At 35.6% G+C, this 11,817-nt stretch overlaps 1 pseudogene; it reads right to left on the bottom strand.

Annotated features, from left to right (window-relative positions):
* Positions 1–9,285: 9,285 nt before the first annotated feature.
* LOC121438979 lies at positions 9,286–11,592 on the bottom strand (annotated as a pseudogene).
* Between the last annotated feature and the right edge of the window lie 225 nt (positions 11,593–11,817).

Here is an 11,817-nt window from a genome sequence, read left to right as displayed (position 1 = left end):
AAGTTAATGGGGCCATGCAGCTGATGAGAATGTTATAAGCTATACTTCCTTCTCCTATAGTTATACCTAAAGACTCTCATAAAATTATTTTAGACTTAAATAATTGTTTTTATACCATCCCTTTGGCACTACAAGCTTGTCAAAGATTTGTATTTAGTATTCATTCAGTTAATTACAAAGAGTCAATAAAAAGATATCAATGGGCTGCATATGTAGTTAATGCTGAAGGATATGTAATGCAAACAGAACCAGCCTCAGCTCAAATAGTTAAGCTACGAGCTGTTGCTATGCTGTCTCAGTTATTTGCAAATAAGGCATTATTCTATATACTGATAGTCAATATATTTTTAGTGCTCTTCAAGTCCTAGAAACTGTCCCAAGTATGAGAACTAGCAATAAGCAAGTTAAAATGCTATTCTCCCAAATTCAAAATGCCATACATACAACAAAGAAATTTGCCATGTTTTGTAGGGCATATTAGAGCACATTGAAATCTTCCCCGGCCACTAGTTGAAGGTAATGTCTTAGCTGATAAACTTACAAAAATAATTGCCTTATCTCAGTTTGAAGTTTCTCAGGTATCACATATTCTGCATCATCAAAATAGCATAAATTTAAGAAAACAAGTTAGATTAATAAGCGAAGCTGCTTGCCAAATTGATAAGCAATGTGATATATGTCCACAGTATTTATGGAAACAGGATAGTATTGGGAGGGAGTTCCAGTGAATACTGAAAACCCTTTAATTTTTTATGCTTTTATACTCCTATACAAAATGAAGAAGAAAGCAACACAAGACTTCTTTAACATGGTACAAAGGACAACTCGAATGGTTAATTTCTTCAATACCTTGAGATAACAAGTCATTACCACTCTGTTGTTTATACAGTGAACCGACACTGGACCAAATATACTAAAGGCAGCCACTCCCACAGTCAAATATTCTGTTTCAAAAGAAAGAGCAGAAATCGGCTTGCATATCCTAACCATTTGTCAAAGGGAAATGTGTGGGCCGTTTTAATGTCAAAAGAACCAAGTAACCCGAATTTCCTGAGAAACCGAAACAGTGCTTTCCAGAGTGGTTGCACAAGTTTGCATTCCCACCAGCAATGGGTGAGTGTACCCCTTTCTCCACAACCTCTCCAGCAAAGGCTATCATTGGTGTTTTTTATTTTAGCCATTCTGACAGGTGTAAGGTGGTATCTTAAAGTTGTCTTGATTTGCATTTCCCTGATCGCTAAGGAATACTGAGAATTCAAGAACAATTGCAGTGGGTTTTTGATCCTACTGCACGTTCTGGCTTTGTGGGAGCCTAGGCAGTTTGAATGCTCACCTTACGAGACCTGGATAGAGGTGGGCAGTCCTTGGGCTTCCCACAGGTCAGGGAACCCTGATTGCTCTTCAAGCAGATGGGGGGGGGACTTGATCGAGGGAGGGGGAGGGAAATGGGAAGCGGTTGTGGGGACGAGGCAGAAATCCTTAATAAATAAATAAATTTAAAAAATAAAAAAAAAAAGAACCAAGTAACCACATCTTGAGTCACGATGTGTAGCCCTGCTTGTTGTCAACAATTTTGAGCAACATTAAACTCTTTGAAATTTAAAGAAGGCAGAAATGGGCTCATAATTTTGGCTCTCCACAATTCCTCCATTTTTATTCATTTTAATAAAGCCTGTGCTTCAGCAGAACAAGTGATTAATCTGCCTTAGGTGAACACATTCCCATTTTCCAGACATATTTGTTTTCAGAACATGCATTCCAATCATGCAAGCCCATATTTTAGGCATCTGGGGGAGCAAAAGATCAAACCTGTCTCTGAGTACTGACCTCTTCAAGCAAAGGGTTAAGGGAGAAAACCTCTTTTGTTGTCCTGTACCATTGAGCCAATATTTTGTTAAAAGAGTTTATCAAAATGAGATAATCATGTTCAAGCAGATATTGCTTTGTGATCTACATGCTACAATATCTAAAGGAGTAGAGCATCACCAGGGATGGGGATGCCCTTTTCAATTGGTCTAGAGTTTTCAACAGTTTTCAACTGTATCAAAATTTAAATTCATGTTCAAATTAAAAAACTCATTGGGAATGTCAAATTTCTCTTAGATATGTCTTCATCCATTTCTTACTATTAACATCTTATAGTGAAATAAAGCAGTTATACACAATAACATTTTAATACCATAACTCTAGCATAGAAATTAACAATAAACAAGCAATTTGTCAAATCACAATCCTCTAAAATACATATTAATCAAAAGACAAGGGTTTCTGTGATGGCTGAGAGTCTAACTGCATTGAAGCTTTTAAGTAACTGTCCCAGTTTCTGAGCAGCACAAAAAAGACTTTAGGCTACCCTCCTCATATCTGAAGAGGGGCTTCAATTACTCCTTGTAATGAATCTTTATTCTTTGATGGGAAAATTGAGGCCTCAGTTCTCAGGTTCTTCCAATCTTTCCACAGTAGATTGAATACCTCATTGGCAATCTGAGTTCTATGTCCCAAAGTTTAAACAGTCAAATGTTTAGTTTGCATTTCTGGTCTGGCTTCAAGGTAAAATTGTCTCTGCCATTTTAAGTAGATACTTTCTCAATATATTTGAGAGATGTTGGGATTTATAATTTTCACAAATATAAATAAATTTAACTCTAATTGTATTTTATAACTTTCAAGATAAGTTATTAATTAATTAATTTGCTTATTTATTATTATTTATTTATTATTCTTCATTTCATCTGTGGGTCCCAGTCTTATAGTTTCTTGTTCATCTTCATTCTTCCTTGAGCAATTTGCTATTACAACATTGTGCTGTAATTTCTGCTTCACTTGCTCTCCTTGATATCTTATTCTATTGTATTTCATTTTATTTAAATACAAAACACAACAATAAAAAACCTTCAGTTTCTTCCCATGCAATGAATACCAAATAAAACAAAATTATAAATATTACATATTTATAAGCAAACTAGAAATCCCATACCACATAGATTAAGAAATATTCATATAACAGAAATATAAATACCTAAGATTTTAGCCAAATTGGACTTCCATATTTTCTTTTATTTTGATTAAACTCCAGATGAGCTTCTTTCTGATTTTAAGATGTGACCTTATTACATGCAGAATATTTGGTTTAGAAAATGTGTTATTTTAAATTCTTTTATTGCATTTTTGAGATGTGACTATATAAAAGAACGTTAAATTTATAGATGAGGATAATATTTCCTTTAAGTTTTGAAAAGTTTTATTTAAGGACAACATTTATGAGTACATAAGATTTGCATCTTCCTCCCGATCCAATTCTTTCCATGTTTTTCCAACTTCCTCCTTTTTAAATAATCATAACAACCTTTTCTTCTATGTTTACTTTTCTATGTATGTATATATAACAGAACATATATGTGATCAAACACACACACACACACACACACACACACACACACACATATCCTACTGAAACCAATTAGTATTACCCTTATTTGCTTGTGTTTAGGGCTCACCACTTAGGATTAAGGTTTCCCCCTAAGAATCAAAATCCAAAATAAAACAACAAGAAAAAAACCGATTCTTCCTCTGTCAGCAAACATTGATTGCTGTAGTTCCTCATATGGGGTTGGGGCCACATGAGAATCCCCCCTCAAACTATCTATATCTATATGTATTACATATATATAATTTTAATATATTTTATATGTATACATATACATGCATATTTATATAAAATATTTTATATATGCATATATATTCAAGACTGCATGATTAGAGTGTGTGTATGTGTGTGTGTGTGTGTAAAAATCAGAATTCTTACTGTTGGAGTTTTTCACAGATATTTTCTTTTTTTGCTAATGTAATTGGAGCACTTTGATTTGATTATGTTTGTAACTAGTTCCTATCTTATTTAAGTTGTCTATTATATGTTTTAATGTCAATATTGAAACCAACTGCTTTCCCAAAATCATGCTTTATTTCTAAATTTTGTCACTTAACATTTCTATAATAATGTTAGCTGATAGCTAGTATGGATAGAACTCAATCCAGAATTTAATAGTGCTGTTAGCAGGACTAAACATAATACTGTGAATTTGCTGTATCATGAAGATACATGGTCAGATGTTACCAGCAAAAATGTTAAAATCAGAAATGTTTGATTGTTTAAGGAAATGATTTTCAATGTTTTCTTATATGAAATTAATTACTGAGTTGTACACCTACTCTGGGTTGAATTTCATGAACAGATAACATTATAATGTTTGGCTATATTTGAGAGTATTACTAAATTGTGTTAATATTTAACACATTATTATTGAAAGCCTTATGAGAATTATTTTTGAAGAGTTTTTGAAGACATTTTTATAATTTATATATATGCTTGAGTGCTTTTACGTTCATCCTAGAAATTTTTATAGAAATTTAAATCCTGTCATGCCTGAGACATATGGTAACTTTACAATTTCGTTCTTGTCATGATTTCCTATCAACCCTAAGAATTTATGTTGTAGGTAACTATTGTTTTGTTGTAAACAACAGTGTTGATTTACCATTGTTTTAAATAAAATGGATTTCAAAATTTTTTTCTATCAATGTGCTTCTTTAAGTTTCAATTTTTTATTTCTTTTGTTTGCTTAATACTTACAATGAAAACATAATTTATCACTGAAATCAAAATTTCATTATAAGAAAGAAGAGGTCTTATTACTAACTATGTGAGGGAAACAGATATAAATTGGGATTTAGAGATTTGGCACCTATAGCTTGGCTTATTTCTTTGTAGACATTTGTTATGCATGGCGTTTATACTTATCATATGCACGATTTCAAGTGTTTTTTGATCTTACAAATGTATCCTTGAAAAATTTATGTAATAGACTCAGACTCCTTGTTGATCTATAAAATCTAGGTATAATTGTATTTAGAAAAAAATCCTTTTTTTTGTCTAGAAAAGGCTACTTTTTAATTCATGTAACTGAAAATAGGAGGGGATCAAAGGGGATCCACAGACAGGACAAATCATAGTTACGCCCTACCATACAAAATACGGTGAGAAAGTAGCCCCTATACATTTCCATACCAAAGCAGTTCTTCCTCCTCATTCTGCTGCATCATTCAAGAATGAAGGAACCTACATTTTTGGAGAATGGTATTCCTAGCTGACAACCAGCCTGCTGTGTCCCAGTCACTTCCCCTGATTGTCTTGAGGAGGAGAATGCAGACAGGATGGGAGGATGAATATTTGGCAATGGTAGCAGTAGCAATGTTGGCTGTTGAACAAAAACAATACAACATCAGAGGTAGTTTGTAAACAAAGGAAAAGATTGAACCAGTATCTTAGTCATGGGAAGGATTAAGAGGAGAGAGGGGCAAGTCTAACTCCTATTTATGTCCCACTGGAGTAAGGGAAACAGCTTAAAGAAGTAGAGGAAGAAAGTTAACACACTTTCTGCTTTAGGTGGAAACCAGAGTACAGGATATCACCCTGGAGATAGGTGGTGCCTCCAATTTGTCACTGTAATAGCTCCCAGGTGAGGGCATGGTGGGTGAGACAGACATTTGCCTTAATTTCTATAGTCCAAAGAGCTTCCCAACCAACTGCAGCATCTAGGTAAGGTGGGGACAAAGTAAATGAAACCCATCTGGTGACAGTGTGGTAGGGGCCATGCTGGGATTTAAGGATCACATAAACTAATTATACTTGCTGCTACCAGGCCAGTCAACGAGGCCTGTGAGAATGAGATGGGTCTGGGTCTGGATCCCCTTAGGGAAAGAGAATGCTTCCGGGACATGCTTCATGGAAGTCAGGAACAGCAGAGCATAAGAGACTCACAAAACAAAGATCCCAGAGAGCAGTGTGTCTAGAAGAGGTGCACAGCAGGACAGTTTGTGGCATATTTGGAAGTTAGTTTTCTCAGGAGAGGGCAGCTGTATGGTCATGATGAAGGTACACGGACTGACCCAAAACCCGCTCCACTCGGCACTGCAAAGTCTGCAACTGGTGTTATAGTGTACAGTATGAGTGGGGTGGGCCCTGGGAATAGGGTGCTTTTTTCCAGAGAAAAGTTGTTCCTTGATGGCCAAGGAGGGCTGTAACAGGAGGTTCAAGTTGAGAGGGGGAGGAGAGAGGTGGAAATACTGGGGCATTTGAGGAGTAGTATGGAAGCCTAATACCAGAAGGTTCCAAAATTATATACATATATGAAGTAGATCTAAATTAAATAACCAAATAATGGAGGAAACAGCCCAACTGGCTATCCCTTGTCACCAAATGAAGTTTCCAATATTATTATTGGGTTACATTTAATTGATTTGTTGGCCCCCGAACGGGTCTCATGGGGACCCCCAAATGACCCAGGCCATTGCCAATACTGTGGTTTCTCTCCACAAATTGACAACAAGGTCTCATTGCTGAAGACAATACCTACACAACTAAAAGAACATAGAGAAAGGGAGCTGGTGCTTTCTATGTAAATAGAATGTTTCTATGTACATAGAAAGTTTCTATGTAAATAGAATCTTCACCCCAAATTTCTAGCATTGGTGACACAGAAAAGTACCCTGCAGACTACAAAAGGAGAGACATAAATACCATCTTAGTCAGTGCTGTATTGCTGTGAAGACACACACCCTTTCCATGGCAACTCTGATAAAGGGAAGCATTTAATTGGGGATCAATACAGTTTTGCAGCTTTAATCCAGTATCAGTATGGCAGAAAGCACAATGTGTATCAGGGGAACGTGGCAGCATACAGGCAGATATGGTGTTGGAAAAGAAGTTGAGAGTTTTAAATATGAATTCTTAGGATCTTAGGAAGCAGGAAGAGAGAAGGACATGGTGCCTGGCTTGGGCTTTTGAAACCTCAAATCCCACACCTAGTGACACACTTCCTCCAACAAAGTCACATATAAGCTAACAAGTCCATACCTCCTAATAGTATCATTCCCTGGTGAACAAGCATTCAAATCTCTTTGCCTACAGGGACCATATGTATTCAAACCACCACACAAAACCTTTGATGTACAGTGGCTCCCTGCCTGGAAGATAAATTAAAGCAATGGTGGCATAAAGCTTGTGGGGGTAACCAACATCTAATTTGTCTTAAGGTTCACTCTACAAAATGGAACCTGTATGTACCACTGCATGAGTGATCAAGAACTTGAGACTAAATAGTCCAGCTCTAGGGCCAAAACAAATGCTATAGTTCTTACAATTCTAAAATCAAACAAAAATAGTAGCAATGAAATTACTCTTAATGACATTCTACTATATGAACAGATGAGTGGCATGCTCAGTCATCATTAGAGAAGCTTCCTCCTACATTATATGGTAACAAACCAGAAATACACAGACATACATTATGCAAAGATATAGAGACCTTGGAACACTCAACCCTAAATGGGGTCACTCAGTCAAATCCCTTTACTCATGACTTTGAGAACCCCATGAATGAAGAGGCAGAAAAAGTGTAAGAGCCAGAGAGAATGGATGACCCAAGAATAAATGGCCCTCTAAATCAAGATCAAAGCTCCTATGAACTCACAGTCTGGGGAAGCATGCAGAATGTCTGCATTGGTCTGCACCAGGTTCTCTTGTGCATATTATACCTTCCAGTTTAGTGTTTCTATGGGATTCCAGAATGTGTAAGTGTGGGTCTCATATTCTTGTACCTTCTTTTAGGCCTTTTTTTCTGTTTGTTTGTCTTATAAAATCTCAATTTTATTTTATTTTATTATTTTCATCCATTAGAATCATTTTTATTTTCTAATGAAAGACAGAAAGGGTGTGTGAATACAGATGAGTTTGGTGGAGGGACTTGGAGGATTAGATGGAGGGAAACCGATAATCATGATATACTATGTGAGCAATTACTTAAATAAAAGACAAAAAAAGAAAGAATAGTTCTGTGTGTTTTTTTTCTGTGTACTGTCATGTTTCACATTAATGCCTTCAACACCGTTTTTAAGTTGTACTTATTCTATATTATGAATGTTTCTGCTTTTCACCACATTCAACTATATTGCACATCTGTTCAATGTTAGCTCCATCATTTAATGGAGTTTGTTCTATTTCTTCATTCTGCATTTGTTTAATTATATAAAGATCTGTTACATATTTTTACTTTGCCTAACTAAGACACCTGATTGGTCAAAAAGAAGCTAAATGACCAATATCTAGACAGTAGATGGATAGGTGGTGCTGGCAGACAGAGAGAATAAATAGGAAGTGGTTCCCTGTGCCAATGTGTTCAAGTATACTTCACACATTCTCTTCTATAAGATTCAGTGTGGCTGACTTAATGTTGAGATTTTGATCCATTTGGACTTGACGTTTGTGCCTGGTGATAGATATAGGTCTGTTTTCATTGTTCTACATATTAATATCCAGTTATGCCAGCACCATTAATTTAATATGGTTTCTTTTTTCCGTTTGATATTTTTTGCTTCTTTGTAGAAAACCGGGTGTTTGAAGGTGTGTTGATTAATATCCAGGTCTTCTATTCAGTTCCATTGGTTCTCCTTTCTGTTCTTATACCAATACCAGGCTGTTTTCAGTACCACAACTCTGTAGTATAGTTTAAAGTCAGGGATTGTGATGCCTCCAGAAGGTTTTTTTTTTTTATTGTACAGGATTGTTTTGTCTATCATGTGTTTTTTGTTTTTCCATATGAAGTTGAGTATCGTTCTTTCGTGGTCTGTGAAGAATTTTGCTGGGATTTTGATGGGCATTGTATTGAATCTGTAGATTCAATTTTGGCAATATTGCCATTTTTACTGTGTTAATTCTGCCTACCGAAGTGCATGGGAGATCTTTCCACTACCCTAATACACAAACCACAGAAAGACAAACTAAGAAGGAGAATTACAGACAAATCTCAGTCATGAACATTGTTGCAAAAATACTCAATAAAATATTGGCAAATCGAATCCAAGAACACATCAGAACCATCAAGTTGGCTCCATCCCAGACATGTAGGGATGGTTCAACATATGAAAATCTGTCAGTGTAATCCACTATATAAACAAACTGGCAAATAAAAACCACATGATCATCTCCTCCCACTTTTATGTGGGTTTCATGTATTGGAGTCAGATTGCCAGGATTGTGCTGTAAATACCTTTTTTTGCATAAATATTTTGAGTTTATTCAAGAGACACTCTTCAAATTACTTCATTTAAAATTAACAGCTAATAAATTCAATTTTAAAAATACATTGATATGAAAACAGGCACAACATAAAAGCAAAGACTCCTGATTTTAGAGACTATGAAATTATTATTTTTTTAACTTCTTCAATATCAATTCTGGGTGAACCAAGATGGCCTCTTCGTATTTCGTTCAATAATCCTCTTGCCCTGATTATGCTCTGATGGTTTCTCTCCCGAGTACCACAGTTTCTACAGTTGGGGCTTTAAAGGGGCCCCCTTCTTGAGTCCATATTTGTTGTCTGATTTGTGTTGTTTCCTTGCGTACTTTCTCATAGCAGTAGCCACAGAGAATATGTTTCTGCTTCAGATGGCCACATTCAGGGCAAACGTGTATATTGTTCTTAATTTTAATAAGCTTCCAGGAGTTTCTTCTCCTACACTGGTTAACTTCAGTGGAGCGTCTGTTTTGGGGAGCTGCCATCCAAAAGATACTATCTAAAAAGCTGGAATCCTCTTTGTTTCCACTGGTGCCGTGGGCTGGGTCTGTGAGCATGGATGGACCCTGGGCCGCTAATGCTGGTGCCCACTGGGGACTGGCAAGGCCACTCCAGTTCTGCCTCAGTTGCTGCAGCGGCTCCCAGCACCTGTGGAGCGGTCCGGGACGCGCAGGCCACGGAAAGGACAGCAGCAGCAAGGAGACAGCCGTGTTTCTCTCGGGACAGAGATGCCTGCCTGTAAATACTTTTAACACTGAGTCATCTCATTAACTTGATAGATTTCTTAATTATTTGAGAATCAGTGTAAAAATTTCATGTAAAAATTGGTCAAATCAGAAGAGATGCTCAGTTTTCCTAGTGTCACATTTGCGTAGATGCAATAATATTAATAAATTAGATATTTTATAGGATGGCATTAAAAGTTTCTCCATACTCATACTACTATGAAACAGTTTTATCTTTATATTAAAAGACTGGTGAAGCTCTAATAAAAAGATTATTGACAACAGTACAATAGATAATTATTATATTATTAGTACAACAGTAAATTAACCATAGTTTCATGGTCTCCTTACCAAGTGTGTTTTAGTTTTTGATATTTGCCTGTAGTTTTTGGTGTAATATTAAAGCTAAAAATCTATGTCTTCAACAAAGAAAAATAGTTCCAGAGCCTCTTTGAAGAAAGGGCAATAGGTTTTCTGGGCAATTGATATTTTAAAGAATAGATTAAATTACAATTTTCCAAGCTAAGAAGGCTTAAACAACTCATGATCCCAAGCAAAACTTAACTCAAGAAGTTCATGATCATTTGCTAGTCTAGAGGCACACAGGAAAATGAGATTGCTATCTCAGAGTGCAATGTCTTGAGTTTATATATGTCTACAGAAGGAAGTTTCATTGTAACTATTTGGCTGAAACATTATTAAAATTATTTGATTTGTAATGGGACTAAGGAATGTCTATTTTTATAGCACTGGGGATTGAATCTAAGGATTGACACATGCTACACAATCCCTCTGCTTCTTCTCTATATCCTTAGCCTAGAATATCTGTTTTTTCTTTGTCTATTTCTATTGCTCAGTTTTAGATGATTAAGCTTCTACAAATAAAAATGAAACAATTTATCTGTATTTGCAGCCCAGTAGCCTCCGAGAATTTAGAAACAAGTAAATTTGTCTAACATTTTTCTTTTGCAATATTATTCACTTGTAAAGATTCAATAATTAAATACCGTCTTTACTCATAACTGACCATATTGTGGTCATTCCTAGCACAGTTGGTCATTCATATCATAATTTATTCATATCACAGTTGTAAATTATACTTATCATATCAGGTAGGTCAATCTTACAAACAACAAGCATCACCTTCATATGTAAAAAGGGGTCTACCAAGTCCTCCCACTAGCTTAATTTCCCCTTTACAAAGTCTGGGCATTGCAATTGTTTTTGCTGTTGTTTTTAAGACAAAAAGCAAAACCAAAAAACAAAAATATCTGACAGGTTAATGACTTAAAAAAGTTTGTGGAGCACTTTCCACTTTCAGGAGAATTATATTTCTCTCTAGTAATCCATAAGTTGAATAATTATTATAATATTTATATAATATATAATATATTATATAATAATATAATATATATAATAATTATAATATATTGTCAACATATATTGTGTTCAATGAATATGACATTTTTGAACATAGTGTGTTTAGAGAATTCTTTTTATTGCAGTGATAGATACATTTCATTCTTGGAATTCAGTTTGTTGCTTGATAGTTCCTGTAAATGGGGAATCAACAATGTTCCTGAGCTCCTTATACTTGACTTGTATGAGTATCACTCACTGGCAATTGAGTCCATGAGAGGTCCAGAAGAAATCTTCTGACAAACTTTTCCATATTGGTCCACACAGAATGGGCCTTCTTCCCAGCCTGATGGAAGTCTCTGGTGAATTTTTGGCATAATTTTGAGAAAGATTTTGACTAAAGCTCACTCTCTTTCCAGACTACTCCTTGCCTCCAGATATCACATAGGTTGCAGTTTCTTTCTTTTACTGATCCTTCCTCCTAGCACTATCCTCCATCTACCATCAGTCTTTCTATTGCAAACAAATCCTGTCATATCGTTTTCGGACTACTAACTTCAGTGACTGCCAAGCCTCTCTGTTTGAACCCTGTTAAGATAATC

The sequence above is a fragment of the Microtus oregoni genome, unplaced genomic scaffold (genome assembly GCF_018167655.1).
Source record: "Microtus oregoni isolate MIOR12 unplaced genomic scaffold, Mior012 000059F_ref0000304, whole genome shotgun sequence".
Classification (NCBI taxonomy): Eukaryota; Metazoa; Chordata; class Mammalia; order Rodentia; family Cricetidae; genus Microtus; species Microtus oregoni.
The sequence above is the reverse complement of the archived record's forward strand: the minus strand, read 5'-3'. Positions and strand labels throughout refer to the sequence as shown.